The 15,953-nt window shown below is 59.8% G+C and overlaps 1 pseudogene; it reads right to left on the reverse strand.

Annotated features, from left to right (window-relative positions):
* Positions 1-3,474: 3,474 nt before the first annotated feature.
* On the reverse strand, positions 3,475-15,711 carry LOC141937035 (scavenger receptor cysteine-rich type 1 protein M130-like; annotated as a pseudogene).
* Between the last annotated feature and the right edge of the window lie 242 nt (positions 15,712-15,953).

Below are 15,953 nucleotides of genomic sequence, written 5' to 3' on the forward strand. Positions count from 1 at the left end.
GTTGCACTGGGGGGCAAAGGAGGCTCAGGGGTTTTCTCCTCTCCATCGACCAACCCCAGAGGGGGCCAGAGCATGGGAGAAGTGCCTGCAGCAAGAGCCTCCTCCTGCCCCATTGCCCTGCAGAGACGTTAAAGGGGCAACATTCTGCAGTGCAGCCCTCTGCCAGGATCAGGCCCCAGCGCAGAGGCAGTCCTGACTTCCCTCGGCTCAGGAAAATTCCAGTGCTGTTTTCTGCAGAGGGTCCCTGGACACCCAGGAGACACCAGGGTGTGATGTCACAGACACATCATGGGAGGAAAGGGTCTCTCCTGCTGGCAGGTGTCACAGGGATGGAGCCGAGCATTTGCTTGGCATGGGGGAGGTCCTGGGTTCACTCCCTGGCATGTCCATGGGTGCTTATGCCCTGACTGCCCAGCCTCAGGCAGGTGTGGGCTGCAGTTCAGGCACTGGTCCTCTCCAGGCCCTGAGGGCCTGTGCTGCCTACCCAGGGCTTGGCTGCGAGGGTAGGAGGGTGGTGGGAGGGCTGTGTGCGCTGCCTCTGCTGAGCTTCTCTTGGAGGAGAAGAGGGCGACTGTGCTGGACCTGAGCTCAGGTCACTGCCCTGTGCCACAGACCCTCTACCCACCACCCACGGACAACGTTGGCAGCGGAGTGTGCTCCTCTGTGGGGAGAGCTCAGGGAGGAGAAAGATGTCAGCAGCACGCTAGGAATCCTTTCTGGCTGCACTGAGAGACGTGTTGTGAGTGTGCTGGTCCAGCCCAGGTGTCCTTTGGGACCAGGGCCACACTACCCTGGTGGCTTCCCAGGGGTGAGGGTCTGAGATTGTCCTTTCTCCAGGCGGAGATCCCATACCACATGGGAAGCCTCCTCTGTGCCAGCAGGTAGCAGGGTCTGAGCTGGATGATCCCGACAGGGCTGTGGGACTCCCAACTGGAGGAGAGACATTTCTTACCCCGACCCTGTCTCCAGGTCCTTCTCCTTCCACCATCACCACTGGTTTGAGCAGAGCCTCAGCTCAGGGAACCTGGAGATGCTGAGGTCAGACACAGCCCTGCCGAGGGGGGACTGGTGAGGCCGGTGCCCACTTCTTGTTCCCGGGGTATTTGATGTCTCCGTCCAACCTGTGTTGGTGGGATCGGAGAGGCACAGGCCTGTCCACAGCCACGCAGAGGCGGCAATAGCCAGGAGATGGTGCCTTGGCTGCTTCCCCAGCAAGACACTGGCAACTAAATTGGGGTGTGAGATACGAACTTTCACTTCATGGTGCCCAGCCCCTGGGCATGGTGAGCCCAAACTGAGAGAAATAAGACTGGTCTCCTGTGGGCTTTCCACAGCTGAGCTCTGCCCAGTGTGGGGCTGCAGTGCTGAGGGCTGGGGTCTCACTGCGACCCCCCTCAGGTAGGTCCTCAGGAGCTGCAGGAGCACCCACAGCTCTGGGGCACAGTGACAATCCTGCTTGGCTGCAGAGAATGGACCCACAGCCAGGGCCAGACAGTTCAGGTCCCCAAATGCCATGAAACAGGTTCCTTCTGCTCAGCGGTGCTGTCCCCTCCAGCGTACACAGGCCTGGGGCTTCTTTCTCCCAGAAGGAAGACGCAAACCTCTACCAGCTGCCAGAGTAAGGGAGAGATATTATACCTGTGGGAGGGCAGAGTTGGCAGGGAGGTGTCATGGAACAGGCACTGGGCTCTTCTCCCCAGTCCCCGCTTGGGGCACCTTGAGTCCATACTGCCCATAGGTGTCCAGCATCCTGTGTCCAGAAGATAACACTCCCTTCTTCTTCTTTACTTCACTTTTAGACCTTATTTCTCTGAGATGCAGGGCTGGAGCTTATCCCAGTGGGAGTTTTGCAGGGGATGGAGGCTGTGTTTGCAATGCCCATGTATGTCACCCATCAGCGTGGGGGTCTTGCCCTGGGAACTCTGGTCTCCCATGGGGGCTGCCAGCAAGAAGGCTTCCGGGTGTGGGGCAGAGGGATGTGTGAACCTCAGCTCCCCCCAGCTCCCCCCAGGGTCACCCCAGGGGTGGAGGAGCTCGCAGCAGGGAATGGGGCAACACTGCAATAGGAGAGGATGTTGCCAACATCTGCCTCCTCCCCACTTCTGCTCCAGGGCCAGATCCTGCTGTTTGCAGGGCTGCAGAGCTGCAGCTGCTCCCCACAGGGAATCCTGCCACAGACACCCAACGCACATTCCAGCCCGTGGCAGAGAAACCCATTGGAGAAGAGCTGGCAGGGTGTGGAGACCCACCAGCGGGAGCAGGGAGGGCAGTTTGTCAGTTTGGGTGCCAGGTCCTGCGCAGGTGTCAAACCCTTCTCCCAGCCTGACTCCTGCATGAGAGGATTCTCTGCCCATGGGCACTGGGGCAGGTGAAACCCCAGCTGAGGGAGAGGGACCCTGGCTCATCTCTCAGCAGCACCTGTTTTAGTGGAGGGACACAAAATCCCCACTGCCATGGAAATGTGCCCACATGAGCAGCTGCCTGGATAGGCCCTTTTCCAGGCCAGGAGCTCGACCATGGCTTTTGGTTGCATCACACATCTTGTGGGGCTGCTTTCTCCATCCCCCTGGCCCTCTAACAGCGCTGGGGGAAAGGTGCCCTCATCCTCGCTGCTCCCAGCCCTCCTGTACCTGCCCACAAGTCCTTCCCTGCACACAATCCATACTGACATCCCTGGCAAGGCAGCAGGAGGACAGGGGTGGGAACTGGAGGGGAGCAGGAGGAGGGGGGCCCAGGGCTGCCACGGGTCTGCAAAGCAGCAGGAACAGCCCATGGAGATGGGTCCTGGCAGAGCATGAAGAGAGGGAATCCCAGCCCCATGTGTCCAGATAGTGGCTCTGCACTCTGTGCTGGGGTACTGGGGAGCAGAGCTGCCTCCTAAGCACTGGGGGAGGTAATCCGTGGGCCACAATCCCCCCTGGTCTGGCTGGGGTGTTCGGGGCCCTGTGGTCACCTTAGGCTCACTTCTATGAGCCAAAAGCCCCGGGCTTCCCCTGACATGGCAGCTCTGTCATGGCCTCTGCACTGTGAAACCAGCGTGGCCCAGGCAGGGCGTGGAGGAAAGAGCAGCTGGAACCCCCAGGTGAGGAGATGGGTGCTTCCACCGGGGTACATCAAGGGACCTACCATAGAGACATTTTGGCTAGAAACTGCCTGTGGCCAGCAGGATGGAAATATTTCTGTCACTAAGATTATTCCCCAGGGGCCATGGGCTCTCGCAGCCCAACAGCCTGACCCTGAGTCTGCTGTCCCTGAGACACAGCCCTTCCCTACCACTGTGTCTTTGTTCTCTGCTCCCCTGACCAGCCTCAGGAAGATGCCCTGACACCTGGCAGGCAAGGAGATGCTCTGGGTCAAAGCCCCCAGAGAGTTTTAATAAGAGCAAAGGTCCACAGCATAAAAATGGGAATACAAATATGGAAACTCCAGGCAATTTCTCCTGCCCATGGGTCAAGGGAGTCAGTTCCATGGTGCTCATGGCTCTCCCAGCTGCACAGACCTCTCCTCCCTCCCAGCTGCACCCAGCTGCAGGGCAGGGATGGGCTCTCCTGGCCTGGGGCTCAGGGACTGTTGTGCACCAAGCTACAGTGTCACAGCTGTTGTGTCCTCATGGGGATGTGCCACAGACACCTCTTCAGCATCATCATAGCCCATGCTCCCCGGGGACAGAGATGAGGTGTCTCCTTCAGCTCCAGGGACCTCGGCACTTCTCTGGGAGTGTGGGGTGACCCCTGCAAGCAACAAGGCCGGACGTTTCAGTTCACCCCTTGGGGTCTGTACTCCACTATCCTCCCTGCTCCTCACCACATTCAGCTCCTTTTCCCACCTCCAGGTCTTTCAAGGAAAACTCCTGGGGCAGTTTCCCCCATCCCAAGAGATTTGGGTGTTAGTACGGTAGTGACATGGGGGGCACTGGAGTTGGCACCCTAGGAACAGGCAGTGCTGTCTTCCCCTCTCACCTCTGGGTGCATCCCTGGGGCCTGTTTCTTCATCCGGCATCCTGGGCATTTCCCACTCTCCCTGCCCGGGCACAGCATCTACCCCCAGATCAGAAACCTCTCTGGCATCATAGTAGCCATCTTCTGGGTGATCTCTGGGCAGGACAAGGACATCTGAAAGGAGAGGGGAGCTGGTGACAGTGAGAAGATATGTCCTGCAGAGCAGAGGATGGGGGGATGCACAGGGACACAAGGCTGAAACACTGGGGTTGGCAGCACCACAGGAGATGGCCATGTCCTCCTCATCTCCAATGGTGACACTCAGTGACTCCTCTGTCTATCACATCTCTGCAGAGAGATCAACCCCTTCCTGCCTCCATTACCTGGTGCTGATCCCAGACTATCCTCCTCCTCGCTGACCACAGGGTAGGGCTGCAGCTGGGTCAGGGACTGCTCTGAAGAGGAGCCTGGAGAGCAGCACAGTGGGTGTTATGGAGCAAGCCCCACTGACCTGGCTCATGGTCAGCGCTGCTGGGGAAGAGGGACCCACAGAGCTGGGACTGTGCGGAGAGGAGGGCTGGGAATTCACCCTGCTCCCCTGGGACAACCCTGTCTCAAAGGTGCTCCAGAGCTGCCCTAGGACAGCCCCTTCCCTCACTCCTCAGGACCCACATGGTGTGCAGGGGCAGGAAGAGAGGGGCTGTCCAGCTGGGACAGTCAGAGCTGACTGGGAGAAAGCTTCTCTCTTGGGCCCAGGACCTGGATGGTCTCCCCACAGACCCCACGCTCCAAGCACCAGAGGGACCCTGGACTGGGGGCACTTCAGGGGATCAGCTCTGGGTTGGGGCCAAGGGAAACGGTCCTGCAGATGTGCCTCCAGGGAGGACTCACACCCACCTGAGTGACCAAACCCGCCCTGATTCTCTGAAGCTGGGCTGTAACCAATCTCCTCATACACGACCTCGTGGACAGGCTCCTGAGCTCTCCTGGAGCCTGGGGACAGAAGCAGGGCAGGCACAGGGACAGGCAGAGGGGCAATGGGATCACACTGTACTCCCCCAAACTAGATCCTTGCACCCACCCAGGACTGCTGTGACATCACAGCCCCACTGTGCTGCCCAGGCACTGCTGCCACATCCCCTGGGAGGGCAACATCACTGTGGAGATCCTCTGGGGCAGCGTCACCGTCGCATCATCCCTTTGAAGACAAGGCTCATGCCCCTCTGGCCCCTGGGTCATGCCCCCCATATCTCACCCTGGAGCAGCTCCCACACTTCCTCTGCACCTGGAGCTTGTACCTGTCAGCCCCACGTGTCCATAGTAGGGCCCCTGTCCTGGGGGTGGGCAGGCCTGGGCTGAGGGACAGGCTTGGGGTCTGACACCATGGTGATGGACCCTGCTGCCCCGCACTCCTCCTAGCACCTTCCTTGCCCTGGAGACCCCTCCAAGCATTACCTAGAGCACTGCCAGCCTTGGCCGTCCCCACTCTGCCATTTCTCTCCTCGCCCCATCGCTAGCTCCTCCCACCTCTGGGCTCTCTCCAGCCCTTGCTGCTGGTTGCCCATGGACAGGCACTCAGTGGGGCAGCACATGTGAAGGTGGCAGCACACATTCTCATCTCCCCACTCTGCCTGTGCCTCTCGCTGATGACCCTCACTGGCACCCCCTGCAGCACTACACAGCCCTTCCAGGAGGTATCTCCCCCTGGGACCTCTGGGGAAGGACCCACCTCTGTGCCCAGCCCTGGTCCTCAGCACTTGCCAAGCCAGGAGGGCCAGGAGCAGGCAGAGAAGGGCCCCCAGGATGATGCAGATGATGACGGGCACTGAGACTCTCCCGCTGTTGGTCTGATGGCCTTGGGTGGGAACTGCAGGGGAGAGAACATGGAAGGGGCAGCACCAGACCTGGGAGATGTGGAGGCAGCATCAGTCCTGACCCCATCACACAAGGCAGCAGGGGCTGGATGGCCCCAGGGGTGAGTGTGGGGAAGCTTCCACCCTGCCGAAGAAATGAGAACCCTCCCTCACACCCTCCCACCACCCTAGTGCCTTCTCCAGAGAGTTTCACACCCCAGTAAGGAGCCCCTTCCATCCATCTGTGAGTCACAGCCTGGCCCCGGGGATACTCAGCCCCAGATGGAGGACAACTTACCTGCTTGGGGTGGGGATGTTGCCATCCTGGGTATAGCTACAGAGGAGGAAAAGGAGAGCAGAGCTGAGACACCAGGTGTGCGGGTAGTGAGGACCCTCCTCCCCAGTACACCATGGGGGTGTCTGTAGATGTCCCTGACACATCCAACCCAAATTGCCCCTCCTGTAGTGCCCAAAAGGGAGGCCAGGCCTGGGCCCAGCACCTCTGCTCTGGGACACAGGCAGGATGGCACAGACAGCCCAGGGTATAGACCTGGGTCTGCAGGGCCCCATGGGCAGTGGCCAGAGGACATCCAGTTCAACAAGGCTGTTCCCTGACTGGCACCAGCCTCCTGCACTCTGCAGGAACATTCTTGCTCATGGGAGGTCAGGGGCCATGTCAGGACCTCGCGGACTAAAGGTCTTCCCCAGCTCCCTAAAAATGCCCAACCAAGGGGTCCCAGTCCTGCCACTCACCTGAGCAGCGCACGGCAGCGTCTTCCTTATGCCAGCAAGCACCGCTGTCCCCAGGCCGGGCCCAGCAGTCCTGCAGGGATGGCTCCGTCCCCTTGCACTCCACCTGCTCCAGCCAGATGGGGCCCATCCCCATCCCAAACGCAGCCTCACGCAGGGCAGACACCGCAGGGCCACAGCCCAGCTGCCTGCATGCCACCTCGGCATCCTGCATGTCCCAGGAGTCGTCACACACCGTCCCCCAGGACCCACGGTGCCAGACCTCCACTCTGCCCGAGCACTCGTCCTCACCGCCCACGGCACGAATCTTCTCCCTGGCTGGAGAAGGCAAAGACCTCCCATGGCACCAGGACAGCAGGCAGAGCCCTGCCAGACACAGAGCGGCAAATCCTTACCTGTGCAGCTCGTGGAGTTGGGGCATGGGGCCAACGGGGTCAGGGGCATTTCTGGGCGTCCCCCTGAAGAAGGAAACACTGTGGTGAAGGGGCTGGTTTGGGGGATCATGCAGACGAGAATGGGGCTGAGCTCTGCTTGGGCCTCCCTGTACCATCTTGGTCATGGCAGCAACTGAACTGCGGTCATCCAGGGGACACGCACAGGACTGTGGGGGGACCCCGAGTGCTCAGCCCCAAGAGCTCCCTGGTTCACAGCACAGCAGTAGATAATCTTTGGAGGGGAGGCTCTTCTGAAACCTGTCTGGTCTCTTCTGAGACCTCACCTGGAGATGCTTCTGCCTCCCCCAGGTGCTGCTGGCATCTTGGGTGGTAACTGCTGCTGGACGTGAGTGGCTGTGGTCATGTTTGTGCCACTGGCAGCAGAAGGGTCTGACATGGAAAGGAAAAGCCCCTCCAAAATATTTTCGTGTGCTTGGCCATGGCCAGCGGGGAGCAGGATCTGGGGTTATAGGAGTACCTGGGAGGATCAGAGTTACCTTTGCAGGTGATGTTGGTCTCCTCTCGCAGGTCTTGGCATGACTGTGGGTTCCAGGGAGTGGAGGGACACTGCCAGAGGAGCTGGTTCTCTCCCCACACTGCACGCGATCCAGCCAGGCAGGGCCAGACAGCCTCCCAGAGGGCTGGTGTCTTTCCAGGGATCCTCCATCCCCACAGCCCAGCTCCTTGCACACCAGCGTCACCGTGTCAGGAGTCATCGAGTTGGAGCAAACGCTCCCCCATGTCCCGTTGTAGAAAACCTGCAGGCGCCCAGAGCAGCCGTCACTGTTCTCCAGCCTCAGGTCCATGAACTCTGGGAGGAAAAGACCCAAAGGGGGAACAGGCTGCCCTGGGGCTGTGGGAGCCAGGACACCTCTACATCCTCAGGCCCTCAGCCAGCCAGGGTCAGAGCCAGCACATCCCCCTTGCTCCCAGGGGCAGAGAGAAGTCCCTGATGGACAGACACCCCTGCCCTTCCTGCTAACCCTCAGGGATGGCTGAGCTCCCCAGGACCCCGAGAGGGACTGAGGGTGCCCATGCATGTGTGTCCACAGGATGTGCTCAGGCAGGAGCTCAGGGGCAGCCAGGGACAGCCTCAGCCATGCCCGGCTCTCCCCGTGTTCTGGCCTCCCCAGGAACCAGGCTCCCACCACAGCTCCTGGCACAGACCTGAGCAGATGACTCCCGCATCCTCTTTGTGCCCGCAGTCGTGCTGCCCCCAGGGCCCAGCTGGGCAGTCCCAGAGAGCAGCTTCGGTCCCGGAGCAGTTCACACCGTCCAGCCAGATCTGCCCAGAACCTTCCCCGAACTGAGCAGAGCCGGCTGCCTCCACTGCCCCTCCGCAGCCCAGCTGGTGGCAGACGACGGCGGCATCAGACAGGTCCCAGCCATCATCACAGACAGTCCCCCACATGCCCTGGTAGTAGATCTCCACTCTCCCTGCGCAGCGCCCGGCCCCGTTCACCAGACGCAGCCACCGACTCCCTGCAGCGGGTACAATCCCCAGTTGCTGCCAGGGACTGTCTGCCTGCACAGACCATCACCTGGGGAGCCTGCACAGTGCCACTCACCCCGACAAATGACTCCCACGTCCTCCACAACCCCTGCCGCCAGCGTGCTCTCAGGCAGGGAGGTGTTGCAGAGACTCAGGTTGGCCTCGTGCCCTGCGCACCGCACCCCTCGCAGCCCCACGGGGCCTGTCCCTCGCTCAGGCTTTGGGGGGTTATAGGCTGTCTCAACCTCCCCACACCGCAGCTGCCGGCACACCACGCTGGCCTCCTGCACGTCCCACTGGTCATCCAGGACTCTGCCCCATGCCCCATCCTGGAAGATCTCCACTCGTCCGTCGCAGCGGCTCCCTCCGCCCACCAGCCGCAGGGATCCAAAGCTGGCTGAGCCTGGGGAGACCAGAGATGCCATGGCCATGGGCGGCACCGGGAGCATGGCACCCTTCAGGGAGCGGGGCGAGAGGGGATTTCCCCACCAAACTGGACAATATTGAGCCTGTGCTGAGGAGAAGCGAGGGCAAAGCCTGGGCCCTCTCTATAGCTCACACCAAGGTCTGCTGCTGCTGGGGGCACCCAGGCAGCTCCTGCTGGGTGGTGGGATGAGGCTCTGTGGGGATGGGATCTGGGTGTGTACAGTCAGAGGGATGGGACAGAGCCCTGCAGCCCTGTCCTGGGCTAATGCACAGCATGAGAACAGAGGAGCCCAGGCCTGGTGGTGGTGCTGGGGCCTAAGCAACTGCCCTGGGGGCAGATGCGTGCCTCCATTCAGTCCTCAGCTCTCCCAAAGTGGGGTGCTCACTCTTAGCAGAGAAAGCCCTCCAGATGGCTCCTGGGGAAGCCAGGGTTTCTCCAGGGAGAAAGTCAGCCTGGTATGGCCACGGGAGCCCTGCTCTGGGTGGCCATGTTGCACACAAATGACAAATGAATTGAATGCAGCATTCTTCTGGCACTCACCTGAGCAAATGACAGCAGCAGTGTTCCCTTGGGAACATGGTGAGGCCCCCAGGGTGGTCACTGGGCACTGCTGCAGGTGGGCTTCAGTCCCGTCACAGTGGAATGAGTCTCTCCAGACAGGGCCAGTCTCTCTCCCAAAATGCTCTCCTCCAGGAATGGACTCAGCAAACCCGCAGTTGAGTTGCCGACAGAGAACGTGGGCATCCGAGAGATCCCAGCGGGAGGCACAGAGGGTCCCCCACGTCCCCAGCACCTGGACCTACACCCTCCCTGCACACACTGTGCTGCCATTCACCAGCCTGAACCCTGTGTACTCTGGGGAGAGAGGAGGAAGAAAGAGGATGGATTGTTGCTCTTGTACCCTCAGCAGCTAGCAGAGAAGCCAGAGGGACAACATGTTCTTTGTGTCCTTCTGCACTATTTTCATGCTGTAGAAAACCCCATCCACCCCTCCTGTCCTCACACCCAGCCCAGAACAGCCCTTGCTCTGCTCCCCTGCCCCCACCACAGCCCCACTGTTCAACACCCCTCCCTGAGTACTTACTTGTGCAGCTGACAACAGCGCTGTTTGCGTGGGTGCAGGGCTGGTCCCTGGGGGACCCCCTGGGGCAGGAGGCGAGGAGGGATTCATTCCCCACACACTGCAGCTCTCCATCCCAGATGGGACCCACCCCTTCTCCAAAGGGACTTCCTCCAGGGACAGGCAGGGCTGCGCCGCACTGCAACTCCCTGCAGAGCATGTCAGCAGCTTTGGGACCAAAGTGGGAAGCACAGACAGTTTTCCACTGGTCCCCATCATGGATCTGCACACGTCCTGAGCAGTGGCTCTTCCCTTCCACCAGACGGACAAATCCTGGAAAAACCCAAAGGAGTTGGGAGTTCCCAGAGCCCTCTGGCAGTTACATGCCCACATCCCACATCACCTCTGAGCACGCTGTGACCAATTGACCCATTGCACATCCCAGAGGAAGCTGCTGGGGGAGTGTTGGTGACACAAACACATCCAGGACCCCTTGCACCCCTTCACTGCACCATCACAGCACTCAAGGGTGTGTGTCTGTGACAGACCCACAGCACACCCTGCAAACCATGTTGGTGCCTTTGGGACTAAAGTGTCAGTCACAGACAGTTTTCCAAAGGTCCTCCTCATGGATCACTATACGTCCTCAGGAGGGGCTGTCCCCTTAGAGCAGCTGGAGAGAGTCTGGAGCAACCAAAGACCCCTGAGAGTTCCCACAGCCCTCTGGCAATACCCTGACTGATCTCCAAGGTGGCCACAGGCAAAAAGCCCTACGACATCCCCAGCTGCTCTCAGGGGGTGCTGATGGCAAAAACACGTAAACCTCCACCTTGCTGCTCCTCAGAAATCAGCACAGCACTTGTGGGCTTGCTTCTCTCCCAACAGCCACAACCACAGGAATCTCTCAGAGAAACTGCTGCTGCCCCAGAGACCTTGGGCTGCCCAGTACTGGTCCCTGGGCACTGTCACACCCAGAGCACTTGGGGTTCAGGGAAACGGGCCCAGGGCTGTTGGGTGCTGCAGATTGCTCTGCCCCACTGAGCTCAGGGCCAGGTGCGAGGAACCCCTTGATGCCACGAGAAGTGGTCCCCGTTCCCACATGTGGCTTGGGCTGTTTGGGCATGTCTGGTGGATGGGAAACGTCACAGGGCAAAAGAACAGTGAGTCTGTAACTGCGAACGGTGGCTGTGCCACCACCCTGCTCAAGTGCCTACTCAGGAAGGAGGTTCTCAGCCTCAGCCAGAGTGCACTGCTGGGCATGCATGTCCCTGCCCATGGCTGGGCAGAAGGCAGGAGAGTGGACAGAAGAGCAGCCCTGGGCTTACACGAGCTCCCGGTGCAAGGGCAGGCACAGAGCAGAGACAGTAAGTTCTGACAAATCCCCCGTGGCACCGAGAAGCCAGGGGTTGGGGCAGGCAGGAGAGGCTGGGCAGCAGGTCAGCACTGCCTGGACGGGGCCATGTCCCCATGCTCAGGCTCTCATGGGGTGACCTGGGAGAGGAACGAGGTGCCACGTGCCACCCTGCTCTTCTGCCCAAGCCCAGTGCTTCTCCTCTACAAGCAACCCCTTTGCTTCAGTCAAGGGACACGTGTCTACTTGGAGGCACAACCCAACAGTAGCTATCCATCTCATGCCCTTGGCCAGGACTGTGGGTGGCCACATGAGTCACTTGTGGTGCCTCTGGCATGGGGGCACCTGGCCCTCAGCACTGACAGACAGGTCCTGGGTAAACAGGAGGAGAAAGATGGGAATCAACAGACAGTGCAGGACAGGGATGGAGGGTTCATCTGTGGCACCTCAGGGGCCAGGCACGGTAAGGGCAATCCTGGGCAGGTTCCTACTGGCCTTTCCCCAGGGACTGGGGACACCAGTAATGACAGTGCCAGCTCAGCAGTGTGACCAGCCACATTGGGCAGTGCTCTGGTGCCTGACAGTTGATCCCTGAGGCACAGCCAGGTTCCTTCCACAATCCCAAACCCAGAGATGGAGAATAGCTCATCCCCTTACCTGAACACATCACTCCAGCGTCCTCAGAATGATCACAGTTATTTTCACCCCATCCGCTGTGTGTGCAGTCAGACAGGGCAGATTCGGTGCCATTACAGCCAACATCATCCATCCAAATGGGGCCAGATCCTTCCCCAAAGTGTCCATACTTAGGAGCTTCAACAGCAGACCCACAGCCCAGCTGCTTACAAACCACTGCTGCATCATTCATGTACCAAGAGTCATCACACACGGTCCCCCACTGGCCCTGTTGTTTCACTTCCACTCTCCCAGCGCAGCGACTGCCACCATCCGCCAGCCTCACCTCCACAGCACCTTCAAACACTGACACAGGAACAGTCAGGACAGCACTGAGCCCCAGCACTGTGGGTCTGGGGGAAGCCCTGTGTAGTTGGAGTCAGAGGTACCAGGGTGGGAGCCCACTCCTCTCCAGGCTGTCCCCAGGGCACTTCAGGGGTCCCTTCTATCCTCAGGGGCTGTGCAAGGCTGCGGTGCCCAGATCCAGCCCTGCTGGGTCATTTGTGGCCCCACAGTCTTTGGCACTTCCTTCCAGCCCAACAGCCCCCTGCCCCTGGCCCATGCCCACCCAGGGCACCTGCTCCTTCCCAGCCAGCACCCTGAAAACAGACCTGTCCCCACCATGACCCCCCCAAGCATACACAGCTGCTCCTCCCCAAAGCCCCCAGCTCCCCTGGACCACAGCCTGCCCTGGGCCCCTCCCAACTCATCCTCCACCCTCAGGCCTTTCTGTGTCCACTCTGTAGCAACATGATGGTCCCAGTGAGGCCTCCCAACCCATGCCCCTCCTTGTTCTCGGGCATCAGCCCAGCCCTTCCTTTCTCTCGGATTCCCCAGGATGGCCACCTCTTTGTGAGCCTGTGGGAACAGACACCCCACTTCCCTTGCCTCCACAAGCACAACCTACTCCTGCTCAGGCTGGGTCTCACCCTGACTCCAGGGCAAGACTGAACAGCCCACACCCCTTCCCAGCTACCCCTCAGGCTGACTGTGCCTCTGGGATAACAGAGCAAAGAGCCACCACTTAAGCCACCACCAGCTCACAAGGAACAGAGCTGGCAGAGCCCGGGCTCCAGGAAGGGTGCCCAAGGATGCCAAAACCATGGACACACTCAGCCACTAATGGCCATAAAAGTTGGAGCCCTGGAAAGAGAACAGCCCTTCTCCCATTCAGAGAAGCACAGGGTCAACGAACCTGTTCACCTTCTTCCCCTTGTCACATTGACACACGGGAAGAAGCCCCATTTCCAGAGGGATCCCTGTGGTGCTCCTTGGCCCCAGGACATTGTGACAGGGCAGCCGGCATTGACCCCTGCACAACTGCACCCAGAGGAGCAGCCACAGCAATTAAGGGGACACAGTCCCTCTGTCCCCATCCTGAACCTTTCTGCAGCCCTGCACCAAATTCCTGAGGACAGAACAGAAGTGGGACATTGGCTTCTGTCTCTTTTCCTGCATAACTGAACACCTCAGAAGACATGACCCCTCCTCGTCCCCCGGCAAAGCCAGCACAGTCCCTGCCCTGCTTCCCTGCCCCCAGCACAGCCCCAGTGTTCAACACCCCTCCCTGTGTCCTTACTTGTGCAGCTGACAACAGCGCTGTTTGCGTGTGTGCAGGGCTGGTCCCTGGGGGACCCCCTGGGGCAGGAGGCGAGGAGGGATTCATTCCCCACACACTGCAGCTCTCCATCCCAGATGGGACCCACCCCTTCTCCAAAGGGACTTCCTCCAGGGACAGGCAGGGCTGCACCGCACTGCAGCTCCCTGCAGAGCACGTCAGCAGCTTTGGGACCAAAGTGGGAAGCACAGACAGTTTTCCACTGGTCCCCGTCATGGATCTGCACACGTCCTGAGCAGCGGCTCTTCCCTTCCACCAGACGGACAAATTCTAGAAAAAACCCAAAACAGTTGGGAGTTCCCAGAGCCCTCTGGCAGTTACATGCCCACATTCCACATCACCTCCAAGCACGCTGTGACCAATTCACCCATTGCACATCCCAGAGGAAGCTGCTGGGGGAGTATTGGTGACACAAACACATCCAGGACCCCTTGCACCCCTTCACTACACCATCACAGCACTCAACGTTATGTGTCTGTCACAGCACCAGGCACCGCTTAGACAAAGTGCTGCTGCGCAAGGTGCCCTGTGCTGCCTGGCATGGTCCCCCCGGCACCGCAGAGGTGTGTGCCGTTTGGGTCCAGGAGAAATGACCCAGATGATAATGACTGCTGCAGCCTACTCAGTTCCTGCAGAGTATGGGAACAGTTGAGGTCGTCACCTTGATGCAGCCATAAATAGAACACACTCCCAGGGGTGCCTGTCCAGACCCATCCAATGGCTGCTCTGAGGTGGTGTCATCAGCCAGGGACACAGGACTCTGCCCAGAGTGCACAGGTCCCAAAATGACAGTCAGACAGAGGGGCAGGGGACCCGCACATGCCCCTGGGTTCACGCTGGCTCGGAGGGTAACAGCAGGCACAGCTGAGAGTCAGTGTGTGTGGCCAATGCCCCTGTTTCATGGGGCAGTGTGGGGAGCTGTGGGCAGGCAGGAAGGGTTGGGTAGCAGGGCAGCACTGCCTGCATGGGGCCGTGTCCCTGAAGGGCTGTCACAGCCCCAGGGATGTCCTAGTGCCCACCTGGGCACACAGTGATGCAGTAGGGAGCGGCCAGAGTCAAGCAGCTGCCAAGCTCCGAGGCCTCACAGTGCCGGATCACACAGCCCAGCCCTGGGGACAGGAGGCAAAGGGCTGTGTGCCAGCCTGCTCCTCTGCCCAGGGCCCCGCGCTCATGCTCTCTGAAAAGTCTTTTGATTCAGTTGAGGTACTCATGCCTCTGAGGGGGGATGAGCCACGGGGACCAGCCATCTCATGCCATTCCTCCAAGGTGTGGTGTTCCATGAAAATTCTCTGCAGGTTTCTCCAGCACAGGACCCTCAGCATGGCTGGCTGGGAACTGGCAGAATGGGTGGAGACCAGTGAATATCAGTGGACACACTGAGGCAGGGATGGAAGGTTCATCTGCAGCCCAAGACACTGACTGAAGGGAGCTGAGACCCCGTGGCAGGGTTAGTTCACCCAGGGTTATGCTCCCTCTGGGCTTTCTCCACAGACGGGACATCAACAATGACAGTCCAAGCTTGGCAGTGGGACCGGCCACATTGTGCTGTGCTCCAGCACCCGCTTGTTGCTCTCTGAGGGCACAGCCAGATCTCTTCCACCAACCCAGCCCCAGAGGTGGGGAATAGGTTGTCCTCTTACCTGAACACATCACTCCAGCATCCAGAACATGATCACAGTCATTTTCACCCCATCCACTCTGTGTGCAGTCAGACAGGGCAGATTCGGTGCCATTACAGCCAACATGATCCATCCAAATGCGGCCAGATCCTGGCCCAAAGTGTCCGTACTGAGGAGCTCCAACAGCAGACCCACAGTCCAGCTGCTTACAAACCACTGCTGCATCATTCATGCTCCAGTAGCGACCACACACAGTTCCCCCACTGACCCTGTTGTTTCACCTCCACTCTCCCAGCACAGCGACTGCCACCATTTGCCAGCCTCACCTCCACAGCACCTTCAAATACCAAAATAAGATGGGTCAGGACAGCACCAAGCCCCAGCACTGCGGGTCTGAGGGAACCCCCTGCCAGGGTAGTCAGAGGTACCAGAGTGGGAGCCCACTCTTCTCCAGGCTGTCCCCAGGGCACTTCAGGGGTTCCTTCTATCCTCATGGGCTGTGCAAGGCTTGGGGTTCCCAGATCTGGCCCTGCTGAGTCATTTGTGGCCATCCCACCACACAAGGCATCTTTTCACAGCCCAATGGCTACCTCCCTCCTTCCCATGGTCACCCACACACTGCCCAGCCCTGCACTGGGCACATGTTCCTCCCCAGCACCCCCTGAACAGCCCCATGTGCCCAGGCCTGCATTTTCCCATGCAAACTGCCTGTCCCAGCACCATCCAAACCCACCCC

This window comes from Strix uralensis, chromosome 36 (assembly GCF_047716275.1).
Source record: "Strix uralensis isolate ZFMK-TIS-50842 chromosome 36, bStrUra1, whole genome shotgun sequence".
Taxonomy (NCBI): Eukaryota; Metazoa; Chordata; class Aves; order Strigiformes; family Strigidae; genus Strix; species Strix uralensis.